The sequence below is a fragment of the Oncorhynchus gorbuscha genome, linkage group LG16 (assembly GCF_021184085.1).
Source record: "Oncorhynchus gorbuscha isolate QuinsamMale2020 ecotype Even-year linkage group LG16, OgorEven_v1.0, whole genome shotgun sequence".
Taxonomy (NCBI): domain Eukaryota; kingdom Metazoa; phylum Chordata; class Actinopteri; order Salmoniformes; family Salmonidae; genus Oncorhynchus; species Oncorhynchus gorbuscha.
This window is the reverse complement of record NC_060188.1, coordinates 81,743,702-81,754,997: the sequence shown is the minus strand read 5'-3', so window position 1 is coordinate 81,754,997 and position 11,296 is coordinate 81,743,702.

Genomic DNA, 11,296 nt, shown 5'->3' with positions numbered 1-11,296 from the left:
AATGACAAACATGACAGTACCCCCACTCACCGAGCGCCTCCTGGCGCACTCGAGGAGGAATCCTGGCGGCAACGGAGGAAATCATCGATGAGCGAACGGTCCAGCACGTCCCGAGACGGAACCCAACTCCTCTCCTCAGGACCGTAACCCTCCCAATCCACTAGGTATTGGTGACCCCGTCCCCGAGAACGCATGTCCATAATTTTATGTACCTTGTAAATAGGTGCGCTCTCGACAAGGACGGGAGGGGGGAGGGAAGACGAACGGGGGTGCGAAGAAAGGGCTTAACACAGGAGACATGGAAGACAGGATGGACGCGACGAAGATGTCGCGGAAGAAGCAGTCGCACAGCGACAGGATTGACGACCTGGGAGACACGGAACGGACCAATGAACCGCGGAGTCAACTTACGAGAAGCTGTCGTAAGAGGAAGGTTGCGAGTGGAAAGCCACACTCTCTGGCCGCAACAATACCTTGGACTCTTAATCCTGCGTTTATTGGCGGCTCTCACCGTCTGTGCCCTGTAACGGCAAAGTGCAGACCTCACCCTCCTCCAGGTGCGCTCACAACGTTGGACAAACGCTTGAGCGGAGGGAACGCTGGACTCGGCAAGCTGGGATGAGAACAGAGGAGGCTGGTAACCCAGACTACTCTGAAACGGAGATAACCCGGTAGCAGACGAAGGAAGCGAATGTGAGCGTATTCTGCCCAGGGAGCTGTTCTGCCCAAGACGCAGGGTTTCTGAAAGAAAGGCTGCGTAGTATGCGACCAATCGTCTGATTGGCCCTCTCTGCTTGACCGTTAGACTGGGGATGAAACCCGGAAGAGAGACTGACGGACGCACCAATCAAACGACAGAACTCCCTCCAAAACTGTGACGTGAATTGCGGACCTCTGTCTGAAACGGCGTCTAACGGGAGGCCATGAATTCTGAATACATTCTCAATAATGATTTGTGCCGTCTCCTTAGCGGAAGGAAGTTTAGCGAGGGGAATGAAATGTGCCGCCTTAGAGAACCTATCGACAACCGTCAGAATCACAGTCTTCCCCGCAGACAAAGGCAGACCGGTAATGAAGTCTAAGGCAATGTGAGACCATGGTCGAGAAGGAATGGGGAGCGGTCTGAGACGACCGGCAGGAGGAGAGTTACCCGACTTAGTCTGCGCGCAGTCCGAACAGGCAGCCACGAAACGGCGCGTGTCACGCTCCTGAGTCGGCCACCAAAAGCGCTGGCGAATAGACGCAAGAGTGCCTCGAACACCGGGATGACCCGCTAACTTGGCAGAGTGAGCCCACTGAAGAACAGCCAGACGAGTGGAAACAGGAACGAAAAGGAGGTTACTAGGACAAGCGCGCGCGACGCAGTGTGCGTGAGTGCTTGCTTAACCTGTCTTTCAATTCCCCAGACTGTTAACCCGACAACACGCCCATAAGGAAGAATCCCCTCGGGATCAGTAGAAGCCACAGAAGAACTAAACAGACGGGATAAGGCATCAGGCTTGGTGTTCTTGCTACCCGGACGGTAAGAAATCACAAACTCGAAACGAGCGAAAAACAACGCCCAACGAGCTTGACGGGCATTAAGTCGTTTGGCAGAACGGATGTACTCAAGGTTCTTATGGTCTGTCCAAACGACAAAAGGAACGGTCGCCCCCTCCAACCACTGTCGCCATTCGCCTAGGGCTAAGCGGATGGCGAGCAGTTCACGGTTACCCACATCATAGTTGCGCTCAGATGGCGACAGGCGATGAGAAAAATAAGCGCAAGGATGAACCTTATCGTCAGACTGGAAGCGCTGGGATAGAATGGCTCCCACGCCTACCTCTGAAGCGTCAACCTCGACAATGAATTGTCTAGTGACGTCAGGAGTAACGAGGATAGGAGCGGACGTAAAACGTTCCTTTAGAAGATCAAAAGCTCCCTGGGCGGAACCGGACCACTTAAAACACGTCTTGACAGAAGTAAGAGCTGTGAGAGGGCAGCAACTTGACCGAAATTACGAATGAAACGCCGATAGAAATTAGCGAAACCTAAAAAGCGCTGCAACTCGACACGTGACCTTGGAACGGGCCAATCACTGACAGCTTGGACCTTAGCGGAATCCATCTGAATGCCTTCAGCGGAAATAACAGAACCGAGAAAAGTAACGGAGGAGACATGAAAAGAGCACTTCTCAGCCTTTACGTAGAGACAATTCTCTAAAAGGCGCTGTAGAACACGTCGAACGTGCTGAACATGAATCTCGAGTGACGGAGAAAAAATCAGGATATCGTCAAGATAGACAAAAACAAAAATGTTCAGCATGTCTCTCAGAACATCATTAACTAATGCCTGAAAAACAGCTGGCGCATTGGCGAGACCGAACGGCAGAACCCGGTACTCAAAATGCCCTAACGGAGTATTAAACGCCGTTTTCCACTCGTCCCCCTCTCTGATGCGCACGAGATGGTAAGCGTTACGAAGGTCCAACTTAGTAAAGCACCTGGCTCCCTGCAGAATCTCGAAGGCTGATGACATAAGGGGAAGCGGATAACGATTCTTAACCGTTATGTCATTCAGCCCTCGATAATCCACGCAGGGGCGCAGAGTACCGTCCTTCTTCTTAACAAAAAGAACCCCGCCCCGGCCGGAGAGGAAGAAGGCACTATGGTGCCGGCGTCAAGAGACACAGACAAATAATCCTCGAGAGCCTTACGTTCGGGAGCCGACAGAGAGTATAGTCTACCTCGAGGAGGAGTGGTCCCCGGAAGGAGATCAATACTACAATCATACGACCGGTGAGGAGGAAGGGAGTTGGCTCGGGACCGACTGAAGACCGTGCGCAGATCATGATATTCCTCCGGCACTCCTGTCAAATCGCCAGGTTCCTCCTGAGAAGTAGGGACAGAAGAAATGGGAGGGATGGCAGACATTAAACACTTCACATGACAAGAAACGTTCCAGGATAGGATAGAATTACTAGACCAATTAATAGAAGGATTATGACATACAAGCCAGGGGTGACCCAAAACAACAGGTGTAAACGGTGAACGGAAAATCAAAAAAGACATAGTCTCACTGTGGTTACCAGATACTGTGAGAGTTAAAGGTAGTGTCTCAAACTTGATACTGGGAAGATGACTACCATCTAAGGCAAACATGGGCGTAGCCTGTCTAACGGTCTGAAAGGAATGTTATGTTTCCGAGCCCATGCTTCGTCCATGAAACAACCCTCAGCCCCAGAGTCAATCAAAGCACTGCATGTAGCACCCGAACCGGTCCAGCGTAGATGGACCGACATAGTAGTACAAGATCTAGATGAAGGGACCTGAGTAGTAGCGCTCACCAGTAGCCCTCCGCTTACTGATGGGCTCTGGCCTCTTACTGGACATGAAATAACAAAATGTCCAGCAACTCCGCAATAGAGGCACAGGCGGTTGGTGATCCTCTGTTCCCTCTCCTTATTCGAGATGCGAATCCCTCCCAGCTGCATGGGCTCAGTCTCAAAGCCAGAGGAGGGAGATGGTTGCGATGCGGAGCAGGGAAACACCGTTGATGCGAGCTCTCTTCCACGAGCCCGGTGACGAAGATCTACCCGTCGTTCTATGCGGATGGCGAGAGCAATCAAAGAGTCCACATCTGAAGGAACCTCCCGGGAAAGAATCTCATCCTTAACCGCTGCGTGGAGTCCCTCCAGAAAACGAGCGAGCAGCGCCGGCTCGTTCCACTCACTAGAGGCAGCAAGAGTGCGAACCTCAATGGAATAATCCGTTATGGACCGTTCACCTTGGCATAAGGAAGCCAGGGCCCTAGAAGCCTCCTCACCAAAAACTGAACGGTCAAAAACCCGAATCATCTCCTCTTTAAAGTTCTGGAATCTGTTAGAGCAATCAGCCCTTGCCTCCCAGATAGCTGTGCCCCATTCTCGAGCCCGGCCAGTAAGGAGTGAAATGACGTAAGCAACCCGAGCTCTCTCTCTAGAGTATGTGTGGGGTTGGAGAGAGAACACAATCTCACACTGCGTGAGAAAGGAGCGGCACTCAGTGGGCTGCCCGGAGTAGCAAGGTGGGTTATTAACCCTGGGTTCTGGAGGCTCGGCAGGCCAGGGAGTAACAGGTGGCACGAGACGTAGACTCTGGAACTGTCCAGAGAGGTCGGAAACCTGAGCGGCCAGGTTCTCCACGGCATGGCGAGCAGCAGACAATTCCTGCTCGTGTCTGCCGAGCATGGCTCCTTGGAACTCGACGGCAGTGTAACGAGCGTCTGAAGTCGCTGGGTCCATTCCTTGGTCGGTTCCTTCTGTCATGCTGGTAAAAGAGGACCCAAAAGCGACTTAACAGAAGCAGAGTTTAATAATGTTCAAAACGGAATAACTGACATCCTCTAGATTTGTAGAGGGGAAAACAACTGGAGAAGCGGCCACAGACTGCAGGTCGCTTCGGGTAGGCGCAGGCCGTAGTCGACTGAGACACCTGCTCACACGCAGCGTCTGATGAAGGCACAAAACACGACAGAACAGGGTGATACACAATCACGGCAAAAACACGACAGGACAGGGCGAAACGCAATCACAGCATGGAATATACAATATAAGGAACCGACGGAACAGGAACGGATTACAAAGGAATAAATAGGGAATCTAATCAGGGGAAAGGATCGGGAACAGGTGTGGGAAGACTAAATGATGATTAGGGGAATAGGAACAGCTGGGAGCAGGAACGGAACGACAGAGAGAAGAGAGAGCGAGAGAGTGAGAGAGGGAGGGGGAGAGAGAGGGATAGAACCAAACAAGACCAGCAGAGGGAAACGAATAGCATGGGGAGCACAGGGACAAGACATGACAATAAATGACAAACATGACACATAGACTGTTCTCTCTGTTACTGCACAGCAAGCGGTACCGGAGCACCAAGTCTAGGTCCAAAAGGCTCCTTAACAGATTCTACCCCCAAGCCATAAGACTGCTGAACAATTAATCCAAAGGCCACCTGGACTATTTACATTGACACCCCCCTTTGTTTTTACACTGCTGCTACTTGCTGTTTATTATCTACGCATAGTCACTTTACCCCTACCTACATGTACAAATTATATACAGGGGGGTACTTGGTACCAGTACCCCCTGTATATAGCCTCGTTAATGTTATGTACCTTTATTGTGTTACTTATTTATTTTTTACTTTTGTTTGTTTAGTTAATGTTTTCTTATCTCTATTAAGGGCTTGTAAGTAAGCATTTCAAGGTAAGGTTTGCACCTGTTGTATTCTACATTTGTGTGTAGGTTTATGAAGATGGCAAATGTCTGTTGTCCTATACAGTATTTGTGTGTAAATATGTTAAGAAAAGCATGTTTTGTTTTTTATGGTGGGTGGGTGTGTTTATATGTTTTTTTTAATGCTGTCCATTTCTACAGAGATAGCATGTTTATGTTTTGTGTACATAATGTTTGACAGTCTATCTACTCTCTCATTCTCTCTCTTTTTATTTATCTCTCTCTCGCTCCCTGCAGAGCTCCAGTGGTGGGTTCAGCAATTCAAAACAAGGCTCAGTGAGGGAGAGATAGTGAAGGAATGAAGAACGAGAGGTAAGGGAATGGAAGGAAAGGGAAGGTAGAGAGAGAGAGAAACAAAGACAGTGAGAGAGAGACAGAGAGAGAGAATTGAATTGAAATTGAATTTAGAGAGAGAGAAAGAGAGAGAGAGAGAGAGAGAGAGAGAGAGAGAGAGAGAGAGAGAGAGAGAGAGAGAGAGAGAGAGAGAGAGAGAGAGAGACAGCCCCCCAGGCGTGTCCGGGCAGTGATGGCTCCCCAGACAGCCTCCCCAGTAATGGCCTCTCTCTCGCTCTCTCTCTCTGAGTGCTGTGAAATTGCAGGCCTGGTCTGTGCAGCTGAGGACTCGCAGGTGACAAACAGCCTTTTAATTCAGAGCGTGGAGAGGTGGAGAGGTGACGGAGAGGGAGGCCCTAAGGGAGGCCTACCAATCACACATCAATCACACTAACCTCTCCCCTGGGAGCCGCCCTGATGGAAAGGGGACCTGGGGGGCTGGAGAGGTGGGATGGAGGGGAGCAGAGGAGATGTGGGTGTATGGGGAGGGGGGTTTGGGGGCATGCATATACCTGCCAGAGAGGGAATCTGCCTGGGGTCAGGGGCTGGAGGGATGCTGAGAGGGTGTATGGTGGGGTGCGTGTATGGGGCTGTGTGTATTAGGTGTGTGTGACAGCGTGTGTAGGAACTTTGGGGGTGGAGGGGAGGTGTGTTCCCCCTCAGATGTCTAGGCTGTCCCTCTGTGAGGTATAGGGAGCAGAAGGAAGGGGGAGGGATGGAGAGAGGGAAGGTGCTCTGCTTAGTATTGACCCCCGGGACACAGAGAGACGTCTGAATCAGACCTTCCTTCACCTCCAAGTGTTATTCTCTCTCTACCTCCATCTTCATCTCTCCCTCCACCGCTTTCTCTCTCTACCTCCATCGTCCAATCGGCCTCCACGTCCAATCGGCCTCACAACCACAGACCATGTGTAACCACGCCAGCCCAGGACCTCCACACCTGGCTTCTTCACTTGCGAGATCGTATGAGACCAGCCACCTGGACAGCTGATGAAACTGTGGGTTTTGCACAACCAAAGAATTTCTTCACAAACTGTCAGAAACCGTCTCAGGGAAGCTCATCTGCGTGCTCCTCGTCCTGACCAGGGTCCTGACATGACTGCAGTTCGGCGTTGTAACTGACTTCAGTGTGCAAATTCTCACCTTTGATGGCCACTGGCACACTGGAGAAGTGTGCTTTTCACGGATATATCCCAATTTCAAATGTACCAGGCAGATGGCAGACGTTGTGAACAGAGTGCCCCATGTTGGCGGTGGGTTATGGTATAGGCAGGCATAAGCTACGGACGATGAAAACAATTGCATTTTATCGATGTCAAGTTCAATGCAGAGAGATACCGTGACGAGATCCTGAGGCCCATTGTTGTGCCATTCATCCACTGCCATCACCTCATGTTTCAGCATGATAATGCATGGACCCATGTCACAAGGATCTGTACACCATTCCTGGAAGCTGAAAATGTCTCAGTTCTTCCATGGCCTGTATACTCAGACATGTCACCCCTTGAGCATGTTTGGGTTGCTCTGGATCACCATGTACGACGTGTGTTCCAGTTCCCGACAATATGCACCAACTTCACACAGCCATTGAAGAGGAGTGGAACAACATTCCACAGGCCATAATCAACAGCCTGATCAACTCTATGCAAACGATATGTGTTGTGCTGAATGGGGCAGATGGAGGTCACACCAGATACTGACTGGTTTTCTGATCCATACCCCTACCTTTTTTTAAAGGTATCTGTGACCAACAGATGCATATCTGTATTCCCAGTCATGTGAAACCCATAGATTAGGGCCTAATTTATTTATTTCAATTGACTGATTTCCTTATGAATTGTAACTCAGTAAAATCTTTAAAATTGTTGCATGTTGCTTTTATGTTTTTTGTTCAGTGAATATAAACAGTTTAAACACTCATCCTCCTCTCTTCTCTCTCTCTCTGTTTACCATCTGTAAATGCTTGTACTGAGCTGCAGGAGGAGGGCTGAAAGAGGAAAGTTAAAGAAGTCAGGAGGAGCAGAGTGTTTCTGAAAGAGATGCCATTTTCCCTCCAGCTCCCACAACACAACAGAACCGAGAAGAGCAGACACACACAAAGACCGACATACACACACAGACAAACACAGACACAATGACACACACACACGCACACACAAATCAAATCAAATCAAATCAATCAAATTGTATTTGGCACATGTGTAAATGCTTACTTACAAACGCTTAACCAATTTTAAGAAATATACCTAAAAAGTAAAATAAATACAAGTAACAAATAACTAAAGAGCAGCAGTAAAATAACAATAGTGAGGCTATATACAGGGGGTATTGGTACAGAGTCAATGTGCAGGGGCACCGGTTAGTCGAGGTAACTGAGACAATATGTACATGTAGGTGGAGTTATTAAAGTGACAGTGCATAGATAATAACAGAGAGTGGCAGCAGCGTAAAAGGGGGGGGGGCAATGCAAATAGTCTGGGTAGCCATTCGATTAGATGTTCAGGAGTCTTATGGCTTGGGGTAGAAGCTGTTTAGGAGCCTCTTGGACCTAGACTTGGTGCTCTGGTACCGCTTGCCGTGCAGTGGCAGAGAGAACAGTCTGACTAGGGTGTCTGGAGTCTTTGACCATTTTTAAGGCCTTCCTCTGACACCGCCTGGTGTAGAGGTCCTGAATGGCAGGAAGCTTGGCCCCAGTGATGTACTGGGCTGTAGGCACTACCCTCTGTAGTGCCTTGCTGTCAGAGGCCGAGCAGTTGCCATACCAGGAAGTTATGCAACCTGTCAGGATGCTCTCGATGGTGCAGCTGTAGAACCTTTTGAGGATCTGAGGATCCATGCCAAATCTTTTCAGTCTCCTGGGGGGGAGTAGATTTTGTCGTGCCCTCTTCACGACTGTCTTGGTGTGCTTGGACCATGTTAATTTGTTGATGATGTGGACGCCAAAGAACTTGAAGCTCTCAACCTGCTCCACTACAGCCCAGTCGATGAGAATGGTCCCCCTTTCCTGTAGTCCACAATCATCTCCTTTGTCACACAGACAGACACACACAGACACTCACAGACACACACAGACACACTCGCACACACACACAGACACAGACAGACACTCACAGACAAACACAGACACACACAGACAGAGCAGAGCTTGGGTTGTGTGTTGTATATGACCAAGGCCACCGTGGACAAAGGGGACGGCTGCTCAACCCGCCCTGGATGGGAGGCTGCAGCTGGAGCAAGAAAGTCCTTGAAAATTGTGTGCGTGCGTGCGTGCGTGCGTGCGTGCGTGCGTGCGTGCGTGCGTGCGTGCGTGCGTGTGTGTGTTGTGTGTGTGTGTGTGTGTGTGTGTGTGTGTGTGTGTGTGTGTGTGTGTGTGTGTGTGTGTGTGTGTGTGTGTGTGTGTGTGTGTGTGTGTGTGTGTGTGTGTGTGTGTGTGTGTGTGTGTGTGTGTGTGTGTGTGTGTGTGTGTGTGTGTGTTCTTCCATTACCACACTTGCTTATGTGCAGTATTTTGCTTGCTGTGCTGTGTAACAATGTATACCACCTTTACTGGAAAGACATTGGTATTAGAGACACATTGTAAAATGTTTCTAGAGCTTTATTCCCATTATGTGGTCCAGTGAGTAGACTGTTAACCAATTCCTCTCTCACATCCAATACTTTTTTGGGCTTATGACATCCTGCCCAGTTGTATACAATTGTTTTGTATAGATAAGGTTTATTTTAAACCGAATGTATCATTGAAAGATATTGCATTTGGGCATCAGTGCATCTTCAAAAATGTTGATGGGAGCATAACCAACAATTTCTCACAGTCTCACTGCAGAATTATGTTGATGGGAGCATAACCAACAAGTTCTCACAGTCTCACTGCAGAATTATGTTGATGGGAGCATAACCAACAAGTTCTCACAGTCTCACTGCAGAATTATGTTGATGGGAGCATAACCAACAAGTTCTCACAGTCTCACTGCAGAATTATGTTGATGGGAGCATAACCAACAAGTTCTCACAGTCTCACTGCAGAATTATGTTGATGGGAGCATAACCAACAAGTTATCACAGTCTCACTGCAGAATTATGTTGATGGGAGCATAACCAACAAGTTCCCACAGTCTCACTGCAAAATTAGACTTCATCCATGTTCTCCAAAAGTCCAATTTCAAAGTGTTTTTGTTGCTCCTGCTGCACTATCATTCCATTTTTCCAAACATCAAATTTTGAATTTAATGGTTAAGTTTAGGCACTCATTCCGAGTGGTTAAATTAAGGGTTAAGGTTTGGGATAGGTTTAAAACCAAATATAAAAAACATTGTCCATTACTCGGATTCAACATACAATCGTCTGAGCCAGAGTCATGGGGTTACGCCCCACAACACCCTAGCAAAACACAAGCCTACATGATGGTAATAGCGCTCACTGTTGTCCCTAGTGCCCGGTTTTGAAAGCATTTCCCGAAGTCCTCAGGACATGCATAGATTCCGACTTCGATGTCAATCTTGAACGACCTGGCTGTGCATGACGCCTCAACAGATACAAATGTTGAAAGCCTCACCCGATTCAGAGTTGTAAGAATTGTTTCTGCTGTTGCACAAGATGTACAACCCATGAATCATCATACCACACCTGGACAATCATAATAGAATCGCATAATAACAGAGCACGCCCGTGTAAATAGTTTACTTCTGTCAATACATTACAACACCTAATCCCTTGTTGATAATCTGCATATTGTCATAAAATAATATCATGCATTCCAACGCGTTTGATTGATGGAGAAAACAAACAACTAATTCATAGATTCATATAGGTGACTATACAGACCTATTCAGAATCAATACTCACTACTTTTAGAAATGCTAAACAAGAAATTGGCGGGTTGTCTAGTTTCAGCACCTTGGACACTTCCTCTCTCTCTCCAGGAGTTCCTAAACCTAGCGCGATAGCTCGGCTAGGTATGGCGCGGGACTATTTGGCTTGCAGAGGAGAGAGATGGAGAGCGACAGAACTGTACGTGGTGGGATAAAGGAGAGAACACAGCTCTCTACACAATAAAATGTGTCCCTATACAATGACCTGTGTGACGCAAACAAGAGGTGAAAGAGAAGCTGTGGCAAGAGTTCTCTTTACTCAATATGTTCTTTTTCCCACGTACAGGGTGATAACTGCTTTGTTCGTCCCCAAAATAAATGACATTATCTGAAATCACCGTTTGTATTATTATTTGGATAGGCCTATAGCATACGACTGTCTTCACACACCTTATCATATACGTGAATACCTGGTTGGATAAATAGGCTATCATCAAAGGCATAGAGGAAAATATGAGGTAGATATAAACCCATGTTGACTCCTCAACAGTTGGCAGGTTGAACGAGAAATTTAACCCTTTCAGAAGTGTGAATTGAGGTGCCTGTGACGTCTACAATTTGCACCTTATTTGTTTGTTGTTGACAGGGCACTGGAGAGTCGGCCAATAGGTTGGTAACATTCGAACAAAATGTAAAGGAGTTTTTAAACGGAGAGTCAAGAAAACAAGACTCGGTGAGAAAAATAAATAGCAAGCCCCAATAGCTTTGGGATTAAGACCGTGAGCGGGGCCAAGCTTTGGTGCCACTGTCGCCTGCCAAGAGCAGCGGGGGTCCCCTCCGCGGCCCGGGCTCTCCCTTTCTCTCCCAACAAGCTGAACGGCCTCCCCCGACTACAGAAATTACT